This window comes from Delphinus delphis, chromosome 16 (assembly GCF_949987515.2).
Source record: "Delphinus delphis chromosome 16, mDelDel1.2, whole genome shotgun sequence".
NCBI lineage: Eukaryota > Metazoa > Chordata > Mammalia > Artiodactyla > Delphinidae > Delphinus > Delphinus delphis.
This window is the reverse complement of record NC_082698.1, coordinates 76,191,739-76,209,683: the sequence shown is the minus strand read 5'-3', so window position 1 is coordinate 76,209,683 and position 17,945 is coordinate 76,191,739. Positions and strand designations below refer to the sequence as shown.

Genomic DNA, 17,945 nt, shown 5'->3' with positions numbered 1-17,945 from the left:
TTTAATCCGATACAATGCACGAAACTACTTTAGAAGAGGCAAATCTTTGCTGCACTATACTCTAAAAGGATTTACTTTCTATTTTATTTACATTATAAGAAGGATTCTAAATATCAAAATTGGCAATATATCCAAAGGCAGGTGTGCAGAAGATGCAAACATCTTGTCTGATTTTTGTTTTAAAGAAAATAAAGTCTAGAGTCATAATGTTAAATTATGATTTCCTAACCTTCTTATTCTCTGTGATTATTGGATACATCTTAGAACACCCTTTCTTCCAGGCATGTGTTTACCACGTACTTTAAATGGCCTTTCTCAAATATTAATTATCCCCACTCTACTTTGAGATAACCTGTTTATAAGATGCAAAAGAAATTAATTGGGAAATAAACATTCCTTAATTATAAAAATGAATACACATAAAAATATTAGAGAAAATGGGAGAAAAAGAAACAGATGGGAAGCAGTCCTAATAATAATTACACTTAAATTTTTTGTTGTCACACGATATTCCTTTCTCCAAGTCTGCTATTTTTCTCTTAGAAATCTTCCTGGTACAGCATACTCTAAGGAATAATAATAGTTCCAAAGAGCTATGGACAATATGTATTTTGGATGTGTTGGTTATTTCTGAGAGGGTACTTCCTTATTACACTGGCTCTTAGCATCGCTATTATCTGAAGCCCATTTAGATGAATATTCTTTCTTTGGATTCCTCAGAATCCTACATTAGGATGGATCCTTAGAAGCCGCATTAAAATGTAACAGCTCCCCAGCCCTTTATCTAGAGTCTCCACACATGAACATAAATAAAGTCAGTTTAAAAGGTCATCAATACAATGTCACATCTAAAACTTTCCTTTGTGTCAAGCTATTATTTCTTAAAGACCATAAATATTGGGGTGACCACACAGTAACAATTATTTGGTAAGGGCTGTATTATGCTTTTGACATAGCACGGGGTTAATGACATTATTATGCCAAAGGTATCTAAAAAGAAAACCAAAATTTTTATCAGAGTAGATTCTCTCATCAACAGATTTCCTAATAAATTTAATTTTCCCTCAAGATAGTGAGCAGTGGGATACTGATTTCATGCTAATTTTGACTTTGATTCCTCTATGCCATTAATTTATTCATCAGCAGTGACATGCCCTGAACTTCACAGTAAAGCCAAAGGTCTCGAGAGATTGAGTTAATTAGGTCAATGGGAAGGAGAGTATATAAAGCTCAGTGTGCCAGCTCCTTTAAAATAGTGAAGAGCCCATAACTAACCCCACTTATTTTAAAGATAATTATGAGTTTTTCTTAGTGTTTACCTTCTGGGATTGATTGTGTGATATATTATTGAAAAAAGTTGGAATAGCTGCTGTTTCTTTGCAAAATCCTCCCAGTAAAGGGGAGTATTTACAGAAGTTGTTATTGGTGGTCACAATAAATATCATTTTTCTTTTGTTCCATTTTTCCCTCCAGTGGACAATATATTACTTATGAATGGGTTTCAAGTGTGAAAGATTTGGGTATAGTCTGTGTGTGTGTGTGTATGTGTATGTGTGTACAGTAAAGAATTTAACCTTGTCCATGGAGAGCTCTGGTCTTTGGCCTTGGCCTTTGGGAGGTAATCTCTGAACCCTTGGAACGTCATTCCTGATATGAATGTAACAATACGATTTAGGGTAGGAGCTGGCCACCCACACCAGATAGTCTAACAGTATGATTTAGGGTGGGAACTTTGGGCCACACAATATCAGCTCAACCTTTAGAGGGGCTGGACTCAGAGATGAGCCACATGGGTGGTCAACTATGCCTAAGTGATGGAACCCCAGTAACGCCTGGGCACCAGGGCTTGTGTGAGCTTCCCTAGTTGGCATCACTCAGTACTTATTTTCACACAATGATGCCAGGAAAATGATGCTGACCCCTGACTCCACTCTGAGAGGACAACTTGACCTTGAAGCTTAAATTTGGGAAGATTGCTCAAAGGAACTTTAGTGGCAAAAGTACTTGTAAGTTTTGCTGTGCAGGAAAAAACTGCAAAGTAAACAGTTTGACCTTGGTATCAATCTGCATCCCACTTGTATTCTCATTCCTACTTCCTGTTATCCAACTCAGGGGTCTATGCATGCATGCGGCTCATGGGACACTGCATGCCAGACCTGTCACCACAGCATCATTCCATATCATGAAAATAATTCCCATATATATTCAAAGCATATTGTAGCTGATCAGGTAATTTAAACCTAATTGTTAATTAGATGACAGGTGAGTGTGCTATTCTCTCATGGCAATTTATACTTATGGAACAATAATGCCTTCAGTTGAAGAAATGAACATTGAGATTCCAGACACCATAATTTCAGGCAGATGGGAAGAGATGCTTCTGATGTTTGTTCTTCGTTTGTCAAATATTCTCAGTTCTTCTTCTGGGCATGTCGTAGGTTTGCTTTTCTATACCCATTGGGGCTGAGTGGGGCCATGTAACATGTTGGAGTTGCACATTTTAGAGCCATGCATCGCTTTTCTGCTGGAGCACTGAAATACCAGTATAACACTGCAGAAATCTCTCTCCCTCTCAGGTGTTGGCTGCCTCTTCAGAGTGAGTTCCTGAGGGACTATAATAAACAGCACACCACTTCTCACCTACAATAAACTGGAAATGGGAACTAGAAATAAAACTGTTTTTTCAAGGCACCAAGCTTTTTGGTCTGTTTGCTTGCTCAGCGTAATCTAGCCTATCCTGAATAAAAGTGTGCGTGGGTACGTGATGTATGGGAGCGGGGGCAGTATTTAACCTTCCAGAAAGTCAGCTTCCTCACCCATGAAAAGGTGGTGATGACAGCTATCTGGCTCATGGGGCTGTTGAAAGAATCATCACAATATGTACAAAGTGGTTAACCTGGATTTCAACACGCAGTAAGTATCCGACAGCTATTAGTCATTAATACGGCGCCATCTGATATTACAGCAACTCTTTACGGATAAGCTATCACAGAAAGTTTATACCACACATCTAATCATGCATGAATCCATCATTTCTAACATCAAATCATTAATACATATAAAAATACTAATATCGGGCTAAGATAGCAGTGCTAAGTAAGCAGATGTATTGATAAACCTCAGATTTTTCTGAGCTTTATGGATAGACTGACCCTTTGAATCATCCACACCCATTCTGTTCTCATTAAGAAGCAGCACCACAAAGTGAGAAGCTTTAGAAGCAGGTATTCAAAAGCAGCTCCCTGAATTAACAGTTTTGTGATGCTGGGAGTTACTTAAATTCTCTGACAATTAGGTTCCTCATTTTCAAGATCCAGCGGACTCACAATTTGGCTGACAATCCGTATCTAACGATCTATCTATTTATCTATCTAATACTAACCTGTTTAATTTGCCCAGAAGATCTCCTTTCTCCCGAAAACAACCCCCACGTTATTTTCTTGGAACTATTCCTCTCCTGAGTCCAAACAGATGATTCCAGTGGGCCCCACCAATCACAGAAGCCATCTTCCATTCTACTTCTCCCGTGCCATCCTGGCCACGCAGATGGCATACTCCCCAGGATGAATCAGTCTTTGACCTAAATTTTTCATATTAGAATTAATAATGGAAGAAAGTCTCTTCATATCTGATGAGAGTTAGAAAGATGAGCCCAGAGTTGCCAGCAGCCAAGGGCCCCAACTTCACCGGAAGAGCTGCTCAGAAAATAAAGCCTTTCCCACAAGGCTAGATGAGAGTTGGAGAGTAGCCTGATGCTGTGTGTTTCTCCATTTTCAATTATTCTTGAGCTCCTGGGACTCCCCTAACTTGACCTCAGGATGTTTATATGAGCCAGTACAGTCCCTTTTTGCCTCAGCTAATTTTTTAGAGTTCTATTTTTGTTTGTCTAATTGTTTTAATTTTTTAAAAATAATTGTTTTAATTATTTTTAACCAAATGAATTCTGACTACTGTTCTTTAGTCCTTAATTTATAGTGACTGCTCAATGAATTTTACTTTTCTCCGATGTTTCCTTTCTTCTAGCTATTTCATAATTTTATGTAGAACAGCAGTTTCTAAAGAATGGTATACTTTCAGGGGGCCTCCAAGGTCAAAACTGGGAATTATTTGCTCTTTTCATTGTGCTGGATTTACACTGATGGTTCAGAAACAGTAGTGGTGAAAACTGGTGGTGCGTAAGCACAAATCAGGACAGTGGCACCAGACTGTATAAGCAGCCATTGTATATTTTCCTCCACACACTCGCAGGAAAAAAAGAAGAAAAAAAAAGCTAGTTAGCTAGTTTCATGTAAGAATGTCCTTGATGAGGCAGTAGAAATTACTAATTTTATTATATTTTGATCCTTGAGTCATACTTTTTTAATATTGACTACATGCTTTTTTTTTTAATGTTCTAGATGATAAAATGGGAAGTTTACATTAAGTACTTCTGCTGCGTACCCAAGTACAATGGTTTTCTTAAGGAAGAGCACTTATAAGATTGAGCTGCAAGCTGCACTTGCCACTGTATTTCCTGGAACATCGTTTTTATTGAAAGAACAACTGATAGACAAACTATAGGTATTCAGATTTGGCTTGTTGCTTTAAGGAAAAAACTGATAAAATTCAATCTTAACAGCAAAAAATGGAATTCTGGAAGACTGTATCTGCCACTGTGAACTCAACCGCTTCTCAATAAATACTAGTGACTTTCTGATGAGATTAGTGGTAATATTAACAAATGTAATTTTTGTTATTGAATAAGGAAATGTGTCAACATGTAGAAAATCTGCATAACACAAGTAAGCCAATATTTCCAAATGGCCAATCTGTGATTTTACAAAATGATTCATGGGTACGAGTTCTATTCACAGTGCAAGACAGATCAATGGATTTTAAGGTAACTATGAACAGTTTATTAGTATAATTTTAGATTTGTCATTGCAACAGACCTTTAAACCTGCCACCTGTAGAATTTTCATGTAGAATTAAAGAAGAATAACCACAATTATCTGTAAAGGCCATTAAAAAGCTCCTCTTCGTTCCAGTTACCCATCTGTGCCAAGGTCAGATTTTTTTCCATATATTTCAGGCAAAAAACATAGTGCAACTGCTTGCATATAGAAGCAGATATAAGAATGTAGTTGTGTTCTATTAACCAAGAAATAAAAGAAATTTTCAGAAATATAAAGTAATGCCACTCTTCCTATTTTTTCTTGTTTAATAAACATAATTATTTCATAAAATGCTATTTACATTACTATGTTATGTGTGTATCTTTTAAATGAATTAAGACACATATTTTAAAAATATCTCAGTTTAAATTTAAAATATGGTAAATACTGACAGATAAAACCTATGTAAAACAAGCTCTTTGGGATTCCCAAGAATATCTGAGTGTAAAGGTGTTCTGAGGCCACAAAGTTTGTGAAACACAGACCTGGAATGTTCCTTGTCTGTCTGTTCATTCATCTGATGCATTTCTAATGGTCAGAAGTACACTCTTTTTTTTTTTTTTTTTTTTTAATTTTTGGCTGTGTTGGGTCTTCGTTGCTGCATGCCGGCTTTCTCTAGTTGTGGCGAGCGGCGGGTACTCTTTGTTGAGGTACACCGGCTTCTCACTGCGGGGGCTTCTCTTGTTGCAGAGCATGGGCTCTAGGTGCGTGGGCTTCAGTAGTTGCGGCACACAGGCTCTACAGCACAGGCTCAGTAGTTGTGGCGCACGGGCTTAAGTTGGCTCCACGGCATGTGGAATCTTCCCGGACCAGGGCTGTGTGGGATCTTCCTGGACCAGGGCTCAAACCTGTGTCCCCTGCATTGGCAGGCGATTCTTAACCACTACACCACCAGGGAAGTCCCAAAAGTACATTCTTATACCTGTATACATTTGTTCCTGCCTGGAATAATGTTCCCTTCACTTTTGTACCTTAATGAATTCTTCTGATTATTAAAGACTCAAATAGAAGTTTATTTTCCCAGATTCTCCCCTTTATTTTCATAATTATTTTTACAAATTTCTATTATAAAATTGCTGCATTCAATTTTTTTTTTCCATGTCTGAGGCCTTACTAGTCTGTGAGATCTTGAAGAGCAGACACTCTCTTTTAATGTATCAGTACCTAGAAAAAGGTTCAGACCATCATAAGAACTCCATGCAAACTTCCTTCTAGAAGGACTGAATTTTTAGGCTCTTTTAAAAGAACTTCATGCTCTTTTACTCCCCTGCCATAGATGATCATGACATTGGCAAAGTCAAGTACTTCTACCAGCAAGCTAGATGCAAGGAATTGAGGTTTATGGCCAGGCTTCAAAGGGAAACCAATCACAGAAGGAGAGATACTATATTGTGGCTTGAGGGAATCTGGAGATCTCTAAAGATTTCCAATATTTTTTAGGTGCCTATAAGAGGCAACATCCACTTTCCACTGACCATCTTTACCCGTGAATTTACAACACACTGAAATACTCCTCAAAGACTCAGTTCAGTTAATGAAAAGAAAACTGCCAGCTGGCATTATCTGCTGAAAGCAACAGAGACACATGGCATGAGGGCTTTTCCAAAATTTTTCTAATTGGATAAAAGTGGGAACATTTCTCAAGATTAATAAGGGTGTCAAATCATGTCCAGCTGGCAACCCCAAGATCTCACCAAGTGTTTAATCATACAACATGTGAGCATCAAAACAATGTTACGTAGTGTCCTGGAGACTCTGCTTCATGGAAGGTAGTTCGTCTCCTGGGCTACCAAGCCTACTTTTACCTGTGATTGGTGACCATTGCCTAAGCTAAAAATGAGAGCCTGTTCAGTATAAAGGCTTATCCAAAAGAAGCAAATATTACTTATAACCACAAGCCAACCTGACATCTTCCATGCTGTTCCCATCTGCTTCAGATATTCATATTGGACAGTTTTCAAATGACAGCAGATGTCCCAGTTACAAAAAAAATTAATCAGCTGAAAAGTATGCCACTACCTAACGAATTTTATAGTTCCAGAAGTCAGAAACTGGTTTTGGCCATCACCCTGATTCCTCAATTTAAAACCAGCTCTCTTGTAAAACGAATAGTGTTTGCTTAGCTATATAGAGTTTGTAACATGAAACATCTTTAAACACAGTATCTAGGTGAGGAAGTTACATTGATTTCTTTTGGTATTTATTTATTTATTTAGGCTGTGCCAGGCTACTTGTGGGATCTTAGTTGCCCAACCAGGGATTAAACCCAGGCCCCAGCAGTGAAAGTGCCAAGTCCTAGCCACTGGACTGTCAGGGAATTCCCTTTTGGTCTTTAAATAAGCTTCTAATTCTTCAGATTCATAAAAATCCTCTACAAAGACAAAAAAAAAAAAAAAAAAGAAAAGAAAAAGCAACACAGTGTCAAATGCAAAAGATTTCAACTTCATTTTCTTTAGCAGGATTCATGCCTAGTGATCAACTGTAGAAAGCATGCACTTTCTGTTTAATTATGTTCATTCACCCCTAGTCAACTGTATTCTATATAAAATAAAATGGAACATCAGTGGGCAGAGATAGAGATCCCTGTACATCTACATATATATCTATGTCTGTCTGTCTATCTACCTGTCTATCTATCCAGAAAGAAACGTGAAACAGCAAAGTGGTGGAGAACAAAAGAGGCCATGGAAAGCATGGGAAAAAATCAATCCTAGAACCAGTCCTGCTAGATTTCAGTGATAACTTGGTAACCTTCCTTGTAATCAATGCAGTTTTGCTGTTGGAAATGCACATTCATTACTTTCATTTTATCTATAATATTTTATTCAAAGTGCATTTATTGAATGCACACTAACAGCCAGTCCCTCTGTTAAATTCATGGTTTCTATCCAAATGTAACTTTCATCTAAGAAAGGATATAATGCAAATCACATAATCATGCAGGCAAAGATAAAATTGCAATTGTGACATGTACTATATTGAGGGTCACATGGAGCTATTTAAACTTATATCGGGTGATTTGAATAAGTGAGAAATTATGAAAGTATTTCTAGAGGAAGAGACACTTGAATTGAGACGAACTCAAAAGGCTAAGTAGGTGTTATCTAAGTCAAGAGAGGAGGTATTAACATTACAGAGAGGATAGTACAGGCAATGATTTTGTAGGGAGAAGGAGTGTGGCAAGAAAGAAGAGATGACCAAAGAAATCAGTATGGTTGGTTAAGAGAGAACAAAGTTGTGTGGTTTCAGGCAAAGCTGGCAAAGAAAGTAGAGGTTAGCTCATAAAGAATCTCATAGGTAAAGTTAAGACATTTCTATTTGCCAAAGTGCAATGCAAAGTCATTGATCGATTTGAAGAGAGATGTATCATGGTCAGATTTATGTTTTTAAAAGATGGATCTGGTTGTAATGAGATAAACAATTTGGAAGGATTCAGACTGGTTGTGTGTAGATGGTAAAGAAGCTCTCTATCAACAGTTAGTTGAAGCTAGGGAAGAGAGAAGTTTAGACCAGGTGGTGTGCAAATGGAAAAAACTGCACGGATGCTAAAGGCACATCAGAGGTAAAAGCAATAGAGATTGGTGGGTAACTGCATGCTGATGTGAGTTTCTGGCTTACACAAAGGATGTTTTTTTACTGACATAGTAAATCTGGAAGAGATCCATATTTAGAGTGAGGACCGTTGATGGATCTAGTTTTGGACATGCTGAATTTGAGGTGCTCCTGTAATTTCAAATGCAGTTATATATGTGTCTGATGATCAAAAGAAAGGTCTGGGCTTGGAATAAAGATAAACAGAAGTCATTTGTGTAGAGGTGGTAATTGCAGCCACAGGTAAGATAAGAACATCTAGGGAAAACATTTAGAGTGAGATAAAAGGTGATTATGGGATCTAGACTTGAGGATCTTTAACATCTGATGGCCAGCTAGAGAAGTATGAGCCTGCAAAAGAGACAAAGAAGAAATAACAATAGAAGTTGAAATAAAATAAGATGAACATGTTACCAGAAGCCAAAGAGAAGTGTTTTAGGATTCAAGTAATGCTCAACAGAGTTGAATAGTGACAAAAAGTAAAGTCAGATCATAATAGCTAATATTTTTGTGTATTTACTGTGTGCCAGGTACTGTTTTAAGAGTTTCATTTTCATTAACTCTTTTCATCCTCACAAATCTTCCACAGGCAGTAGTCTAAATTTAGTCAATCCATTTAGTCTTCAATTTAGTAGTCTTCAATTTAGTCATTACACTAAAACATTGCCTGTTGTTCTTAGTGTCATGTAGTCATTGGTGATCTTTGCTAGAACTGTTTTAGTGAGGTGATGGATTTTAAGAAACAATTTAGAAGGGTTCAAAAGTGAGCAAGAGGTGAGAAAAAATACAGGCAAGTAATAGACAACTCTTGTAAAGACCAACTGTAAAAGGGTGGAGGGAAATAAGTCATAGCTGAAAGGATACAGGGAGTTATTTGCCAGTTTTTAAACTATGAGTTGCCAAGTCTGTTTAGCCAGTGGGCCCTGACCAAGGTGCTGAATTTGTGTGCTGGCTGTCTCCTCTTCGCAAAATTTACTGAGGAACTAGAAAGAGAGATGGAGAAGAGTGGGGGCGGGGGGAGGGGGGAGAGAGCGAGAGATTTGCAGGGCAGTGTCAGGAGTCAACCCAGCACAGCAGTGGTAAAATAGGAGAACTGCTGAAAGCATTTGTTTTGCCTCTGACCCTGCCCTGTTGGCCTCCACATTTGCCCTGAGCAAGAACTCTGGTCCAGGTGTTCTTCGGAATACATAAAGTCAACACAGTGCAGAAGCCCTCATTTTCTTATTGAGAGGAAATGAGAAAAAAAAAAAAAAAAACAGAAAACCAGTAGGCAATAATGGCTTTAGGGCAGTTGCTTTCTGATTCTCTCCTCTAAACTGGGGAATTTTAATCTAGCCCAGCCACTTGAAGTGATGTCTAGGACCAACAGCATAATGATCACTTTGGAAATTGTGAGAAATGCAGAATCTCGGGCCCCACCCAGACCTCCTGAAGTAAAAATCTGAATTTTATCATGGTGTTCTAGGAGAAGGGTGAAAATCAGACCTAAGAGTTGTTTTTAGGAAGGTGAGTAATTGACTATAGTTCTCTGATAGATAGGACTTATCTGTTCTTAGGGCTGTGCATAGGTACAGGGCCACTCTTGGGCTTATCTGTTCTCTGTCCACTGAGCATGGGTCCAAGTTCACCCCATGCAAAATGCTTCAGACAGTAGTTAGGCTGTTCTATGCTCTTGTTTCGAATTCCCTTATCTCTTTTCATATGTTTAAGGTCATTTAAAATTGCTGGTCCCTTTGCTGCAGAGATTCAAGTTATAAAAAGGCAGAGTAAATTACTCTCTATCCCAGACACACTTCTCCTCCTAAGGTAAAATGAACTCACGAAGACACTGGAGGGGCACAATCATTTAAAAAAAAAAATCTGCAAGGTAACAGATTTGAACAGAAGCAGAAATATTAGAACAGATGGACCATGTGTTTAAAATAGAATTAAAATAACGTACAAGAGATTTATGTATTTAACAGTGAAATAATACACATTTAATTTTAAGCAAATATGAAGCATTTAAAAAACTGACTAGGTATTAGGGAATAAAAAAACTTTCAATATATTAAAAAATAGATGTAATACAGACCAAGATCTTTGATAACAAAATAATCACTTTAGAATTAAATAATAAAGAGTAAACTAAAAAAAAGAAATCCCTAAATATTTGGAAACAAAGATAGCCTCCTAACTAATGTATGGGTTTAAGAAGAAATCATAATGAAAATTTAAACAATATTTGGAATTGAAAGGCTATGAAAACTGTATGTATCAAAGTTGGGGAGGGCTGTAAAATGGTATGAACCTAGAAAGTTAAAGCCCTAGATACTTTATAAAGTAATGAAGAGAGCTAAAATTAATGAATTGTGTCTATATTTAAGTTTACACTGAAAACCCCAAAGAATACATGGATAAGTTATTTAAGACAATAAGAGAGTATGCATTATAAGCTGGGTATAAACTTAATGTAGAAACTATAATGCATTTCTGTATATCAGCAGTAAATAACTAGAAAATGTAATAAAGGAAGTATGCCATTTATGAGACTAAGAGATAATATGAAATAATCAGGAATTAATCTAACAAAAATATGTTTAAGAACTTTCCTGGGGAAATTATAAAAACTTTATTGAGAAATACTGAAGAAGACTAAATAGATGAACAGGTAAACTATGTTCATATAAGAAGTATATTATAAAGATATCATTTCTCTCTAATCCTTAGATTCAATGCAATTTCCAATAGGATATGTCAGAGAACTTGAGACAATTCTAAAATCTCCAAGAATTGTGTGTGTGTGTGTGTGTGTGTGTGCACCTGTGCATGCAAGCATGTGTGTGTAAAAGCAGAACAATTACTATGATTCTTTATGAAATGGCAAATACCATAGGGTGGTTTTTGTGTACAAGAAGCAAATTAACCAGTTGATCAATCAGAAATTGACTGACCCATGTAGGCATAGATATTAGACATAGGCCAGAGGTGGTATGACAAATGAGTAGGAATGAAGAGATGGTTCGATAAATTGAGTTGGAAAAATAATTTATACGGAAAAATGTTAATGCTGGATTCCTACCTCACACCATTTAAAACTATCATTTCCATATGGATTTAGGACTAAATCTAAAAAAAGATAACATTTGAACACTGAAAAAAATTATAAGTGAATATTTTTATAGTTCAGCATACATGTGGTGTCTTAAATAATGCATGAAAACAATTTTCTATAAAAGAGAAGATTACTAAACTTAAAATAGTAAGGTTAATCACTTTTATTCATCAAAGATTAATTTTTAAATTAAAAACATTTCAAAACTAAGTTACAAACTGGAAAAAGACATTCACCATACACACAACTAGATCAATATCAAGAAGAATATATAAGCACAAATATCCCAAAAGAAAAATTGCCAAAGGAATAAACAGAGAAGTTCAAGATTACTGGTCTTCAGGGAAAAGCAAATAAAGACCACACTTAAATAGCATTTTAGAAGCATTCTACTGGCAAAATGAGAAATTCTGTTCAAAGTGTAGGAGAGATATGGGTCAACAGAATCTGCTATACATTGCTAGTAGTAAATAGAAGTTTGAAACCACTATGCAGCCACTATGAAACCATTCTGACATTTCCTCCTGAAGTCGAACACTCATATATGCTATGGTCTAGCTATTCAACATCTAGATACATATCTAAGAGAAACTCTTGAATATTAATAGGAGACATATGTAAGAATATTCATAGAAATGCTGTTCTCATAATAGCAAAAAAACCTCATTTCTTCTAAATGGGAAAATGAAAGAATAAACTGTGCTATATTCCCACAATGGAATATTTTACAGGTAGTCAATATGAATAAGCTACAGTGAAATATCATATATAGTAAATCTTAGTGCCACTATAGTCAGTGGGTAGAGTCCAAAAGGACTGAATAAAGAGTGATACCTCTTTTACAAAGTTAAAACATAAAAAAATATATTTTTGCCTATATATATACGTAGATGTGCACAAATTATATACTTGGGAAATAATGAAATGATAAACATAAAATTCAGAATGTTCGTACATCACATAAGAAGACTAAATATTTAGATGTAGGTCAAGATCCTGGCATCGTGTTTTGATTGGAGGGTTTAGGCATTTTGTTACATTATTTAAAATAACTTGGTAAATAGCTATTTGCATATAGGTTGAAGAGCTTAAAAATAAGATACTGAATGTCCTTTTACATACTGAAAGGTGAATAGCAAAGTTCAGGCCATATGATTTTTACTTTCAAACTTTTATAAATGTTTACATATTAATGAGAAACTGCTATGTATAAAACTAAGAAGTTTAAAAAGGTTAAATTATTCTCAATCAATATTCTCAGAATCATTAAGCATTTAAATCAGACATGCAGATTAAAATGAGGGAGAATTAAGATTTTTTCAAAATAATTTTAAAGAAGGCAAAGCCTTATCTACATATAAGATATCTTGGTGCTTATTTCCAAAAATTCCAACAGAGAATATGACAAGTTTACTTAATGTTATTAAAACATGTTATTAAAAAATGTTTTCTCAAGATATAACAAATTCTTTATTATTTTGGGATACTTTGTTTAGAATGATAAAATGTCATTTTGGACTTAGGTTAGGAGAACTCTATTCCTAGCCATCTATGAGGTTCATTATAACTAGGTCTAGTCAAAGTTATTCTACTGTTGGTGGCAGGGGAGGAACCCTACTGAAAAACATGTAGGCCAAGGGTTGGCAAACTATATCCTAATGGTAAAATCCAGCCTGCCACCTCTTTTTGTACAGCCCACTATTTAAGAATGGTTTTACATTTTTTAATTATTGAAAAAAAATCAAAATAAGAATAATTTTTTGTGATGCTGTAGGATATTTAAATTTCAGGGTCTGTAAATAAATTTTTGTTGGCTCATAGCCATCTCTGTTCATTTACCAATTTTTTATGGCTGCTTTTCTGCTCTTATGGAGTAGCTGTGACAGAGACAGTATGGCCTGCAAAGCCCAAAATCTTTACTCTCTGACTCTTTACAGAAAAAGTTTGTCTATTCCTGATCTAGAGGATTCACGTTTTAGATACTGTGCATAGAAAATGTTAATTTTTTTTTTTTTGGCCATGCCCCACAGCTTGTGGGATCTTAGTTCCCCAACTAGGGACTGAACCCGGGCTCCAGCAGTGAAAGCGCCAAGTCCTAACCACTGGACTTCCAGGGAATGACCAGAAAATGTTAATTTTTAATTGAGCGTTTCTAGGATATAACAGATGTCATTGAAAAGAATAAAGTTACCCTATTATTTGTTTGTGGAATGCCATTTTATTCCTTAAATTGCTGAGCTTCTATATCAGGGCCTCTTAGCCACCATCATGCTTCATGCTTTACAACTACGATGAGGGCTTCTTCCTAGGATTCTTTTGTTTTGTTTTTTTAACAGTATCGTGTGGCTTTTTTTTTTCTATAATAAAGGCAAATGAATGGATCAATGACTAGAAGAATAAGAAATTATACTGCTAGTTACTTAGATAAAATATTAAAGAAAACTTTCGGAAAAATCAAAACAAACTTCCAAACACCAACACTAGACATATCAAATCTACAATGTAAATTCATATAGAAGCTGGTTAAATGCACGCTAAATTCATCTGTTGTGAACACAGAGAAACATTCATTCAAAATATCAGTACAGATACAGTGGACAATCTTCAAAGAAATTACTACTTAACTGATTACACATCTTTTTGTTAAGCGGAAACTTCTTTACTCACATCAGCCTCAAAATTCACTGATATCTTCCTCAAAGAACAAGGGTATTGCACATAGTCCTAATCTCGAAAACAAGTTATACTCACAACACACACACACACGTATATTGCTAAAAGGCCTTACCAGTATGCATCTACTACATAATGTATATACTCGTCAAAATTCAAAACTGATACATTTATGATACCAGCTTCAAAATTATGCATGCTGATAATACTTGATTTTTCCCAAAATCTTAAGTCACTATAACCAAAATGAACTAATAAACTAGAAAAAAATAAAGCTGAAATAAAAATAACAATGAATAGAAATAAGACTTACTTCACAAGAGTGTTGTGAAGTTTAAACAGAAATATAAGAATTCACTTGTGATTTCTGTACTTCAATTTATGTATGTTACAGAGCAATGGAAAAATTCAACAGAGTTTTTCACGTGAAAAACTGCTCTGTAAATCAGAAAGCAATATTCAAACAGTCATTTATCTTTAAATAAACGTAAAATTCCCATTTCTATAAGGGTTATAAATTAGCTAAAGGAGCAAGTTCAAACTAAAGTGAAAAACAAGTTCATCTCCTAGTCCCAATATCTAGGATGAGGATTTTCAGTAGATACATTCCAGAGAATCCAATCATTATGAAAGGTAATAGGCAGCAACTAACACAACAATGTAAAGCAATCATACTCCAATAAAGATGTTAAAAAAAAATTAAAAATAAATAAGTAAATAAATTTTTAAAAAGGTAATAGGGCAAAGAGCTACCTCAGTGTAAAGAGTTAGACTCTAACCAAAAACAGTTGAAAATGTTAACAAGTCAATTAACACAGTGGGATACTTGTACTTTAAGAAAAAGTAACTATTTGAAAATCTATAAATTCTCCCGAGTCAATGAAAAAGAGAAGAAACTACTGTTATTTTTTTTCCCTTTGCTTGTTTAAAAAATGTAAAATAATGACACCTCAACCAAAAACAAAATACTGGAATTTACAAAACAACAATACCCAGGATAGGATGTTCAGTTTAACAAAATTATATGGTTTAACCGTAACTGAAAAGCTATCTGATAAAAAAAATTATATCTAAGACATTGTCAGAAATGTAGGAAGTAAAGTATACACTTGATTAAAGTTTGGTTTTTGTTTTTAACTAATCCCTGATATGAACTTACTTGCTTTCTTCTTGATTGACTTTTAAGAAGGTTAACTAGGAAAACGAAAAAAAAAAGAGAGGAAAAACCCCCGCTTATCAAAGCTTTCTAGTACTTAAACTCCAGTAGGATGAACAGGCCTGAGAACTTAGATCCTGAATTATACTTATGACTCTATATTTTTCTACCTTCCAGTAAACTAACCAACAAAAACTAAAGTAAAAGGTTTTAAAACAAGGCTCTAGAAACTTTTGGAAATAAAAGTATGACATTTTTAAAACTCTGGAAATAAACTGAGAGAAGGGAAGGAAAAATGATTGGTGCTGAACTTATCACATGATTTATAAACACCACAGAAAAATCAGACATTAAGCTCCACCCAAATGTTGTTATTTAAAAGACTATTTTAGAAAGTAAAGACATCCACGTGACAATTGTAAAATACAGTATTTCCCCAACTTGAGAGGCAAAAATTTAACTTCATTTCATGCAGCTTTCTTTGCAACATTTATACCCTATAAGCACGAAGTAAACTTGCTTGAAAAAAAGAACTTTAAATCTTCCTTAAAGCTCAGAGAGTTAAGTCTTTTGGGGTGGGGGTGGTACCCCTTGTACAAATTTTAAAACAAGAAGACACCTTTCCCTTGGAAAGCGAGCACTGTCACATTCCAATTTACTGAATAGAAGGGACCTTGTCAAATGTCATCGTAACTCCATCTCCCCATACTTTAAAAACTCTGCTTTTCAAATCAAGTGATGAAACACAACATAGCTGCAAGCCCCGTCATAAATGTAAGTGTTAATATTTCATGACACTACACCCTTACTTACGGTAGGCATCTATGAGGAAAGTGGCCCTAGTGTTGTTACTGATGAAACAAACTGTTGGGGACACAGACTGAGACACAAAGCAGTTACCCAGGAGGGATGCTCCTTCACCTGGTGCTGGTTGCCGTGAGGGACACTGGCACGGCCACACAAAGAGCAATTTTGGCAGAGCTGGGGGTGTGGCAACTGCCGGGTACCAGAAACCCATCCCACGCTCAAACCAGGAATGGGAACACTCCGCCTCACACCGGAAACTGGAGCACTCCACGGGATGGCAGACCGCCTCCATGTGGGCAAGCCTGTGCTTGAGAGGTAGCCAGACAAGGCCCCAGGGAGGAGGACCAGCCATTGCTGTGTCTAAAGGCGTACTCAGCATTCTCTTTTCCGGCTGCGGAAAACAGGTGCAGGCTGAGTGCTCTGTGTAACCAAAAGATGGCCCTTCAAAGACAGCTGCTGGGAACTTTAGAACTTCCTTCAGAAACGGGTCAGACCTGCCAAATAGCATTAAGCCACTGGAATCCGACATCTGGGAGAAAACATATCTCAGCTTGTCCAGCATTTTCCCACCACACATGCTAACACAGCTTTAACAGAAAATACCATCAACTTGCCTCGGGCCTCACTGTCACAGCGGCAATCACGAAGTCGAGGAGGAGCTGAGGCGCTGGTCCACGCCGACTCATGAGGAGGAAGGCACGTGCTCCGCTGGCAGTAGATGGATGAGGGTCGGTCCCGAGGCGGGACACACTGATCTCAGGGGATGAGTCCAGTGTATCAAGGCCGTCGTCTCGAAAGGCTTCCAGCATGTTCCAGAGACCAGCAAAATGGAGGCTGCATCGTTTTTTGTACAAATCGTGCTTTGCAATCTGTCAATTCATAGTCATAGGACATCAAAATTCTGAGCACGCATTTCTACGAACAGCTGCCTCTTCTCTGCCATGTTACGCTTGCTCCCAGTTTCCTCAATCATCTTCCGGGCCGGAGCTGGCGGCGCCCAGGTCTCTGGGACGCAGCCGCCTTCGCCTTCTCCGGCCTGGCCCTTGCTGAGCTGCACAAGCGGCGAACGTTCTCCGGCGCCTGGCTCTCGGTGCTTCCCGCCCAGCGCGACGGCGCCGGGAGCGCGACAGCATGAAGGGAGCGAGGGGCGCGAGGTCATGATGGCGTGAGAGGCGTGAGGTCGCGAGGGCGCGAGGGACGTGAGGGACGTGAGGGGCGCGACGGGCGTGACGGGCGTGAGGGGCGCGAAGGGCGCGGCATCGTGAAGGGCGTGGGGCAGGGTGGGGCGTGAGGTTACGAAGGCGCGAGGGACGTGAGGGGCGGGACGGGCACAGGGCGGGCACGCGCCACCTCCGTAGGATTCTGTGTAACGACTTACGGAGTCAATTTCTCCAGCCCAAATGTTTGTATCAGTTTTTAACTACCTCCCCACCACTCAGGTCGCTGCACAATAAATTTTTCCTTTTTTGGCTATAAAATTACTATCCGACTGTGACCCCATCTCACAATGCAAATCTCTTGTAATCAACTGGCGTTTCTTAGCTCCTCAATGAGAATCTTTATTCAACAACTAACTCCGTACCTACCTTCAGAAACACACAAATTTTCCTTTTTTCACATCCTTTTACAAAGAATTTATACAATCTAAAAAGTAGGGCTAACATTATTATCACACTTTCCTTATGGAGTC

The 17,945-nt window shown here is 37.2% G+C and overlaps 1 pseudogene; it reads right to left on the bottom strand.

The window, feature by feature from the left end:
• Window positions 1-16,270: 16,270 nt before the first annotated feature.
• Window positions 16,271-17,228, bottom strand: LOC132439224 (dystrobrevin beta pseudogene; annotated as a pseudogene).
• Between the last annotated feature and the right edge of the window lie 717 nt (window positions 17,229-17,945).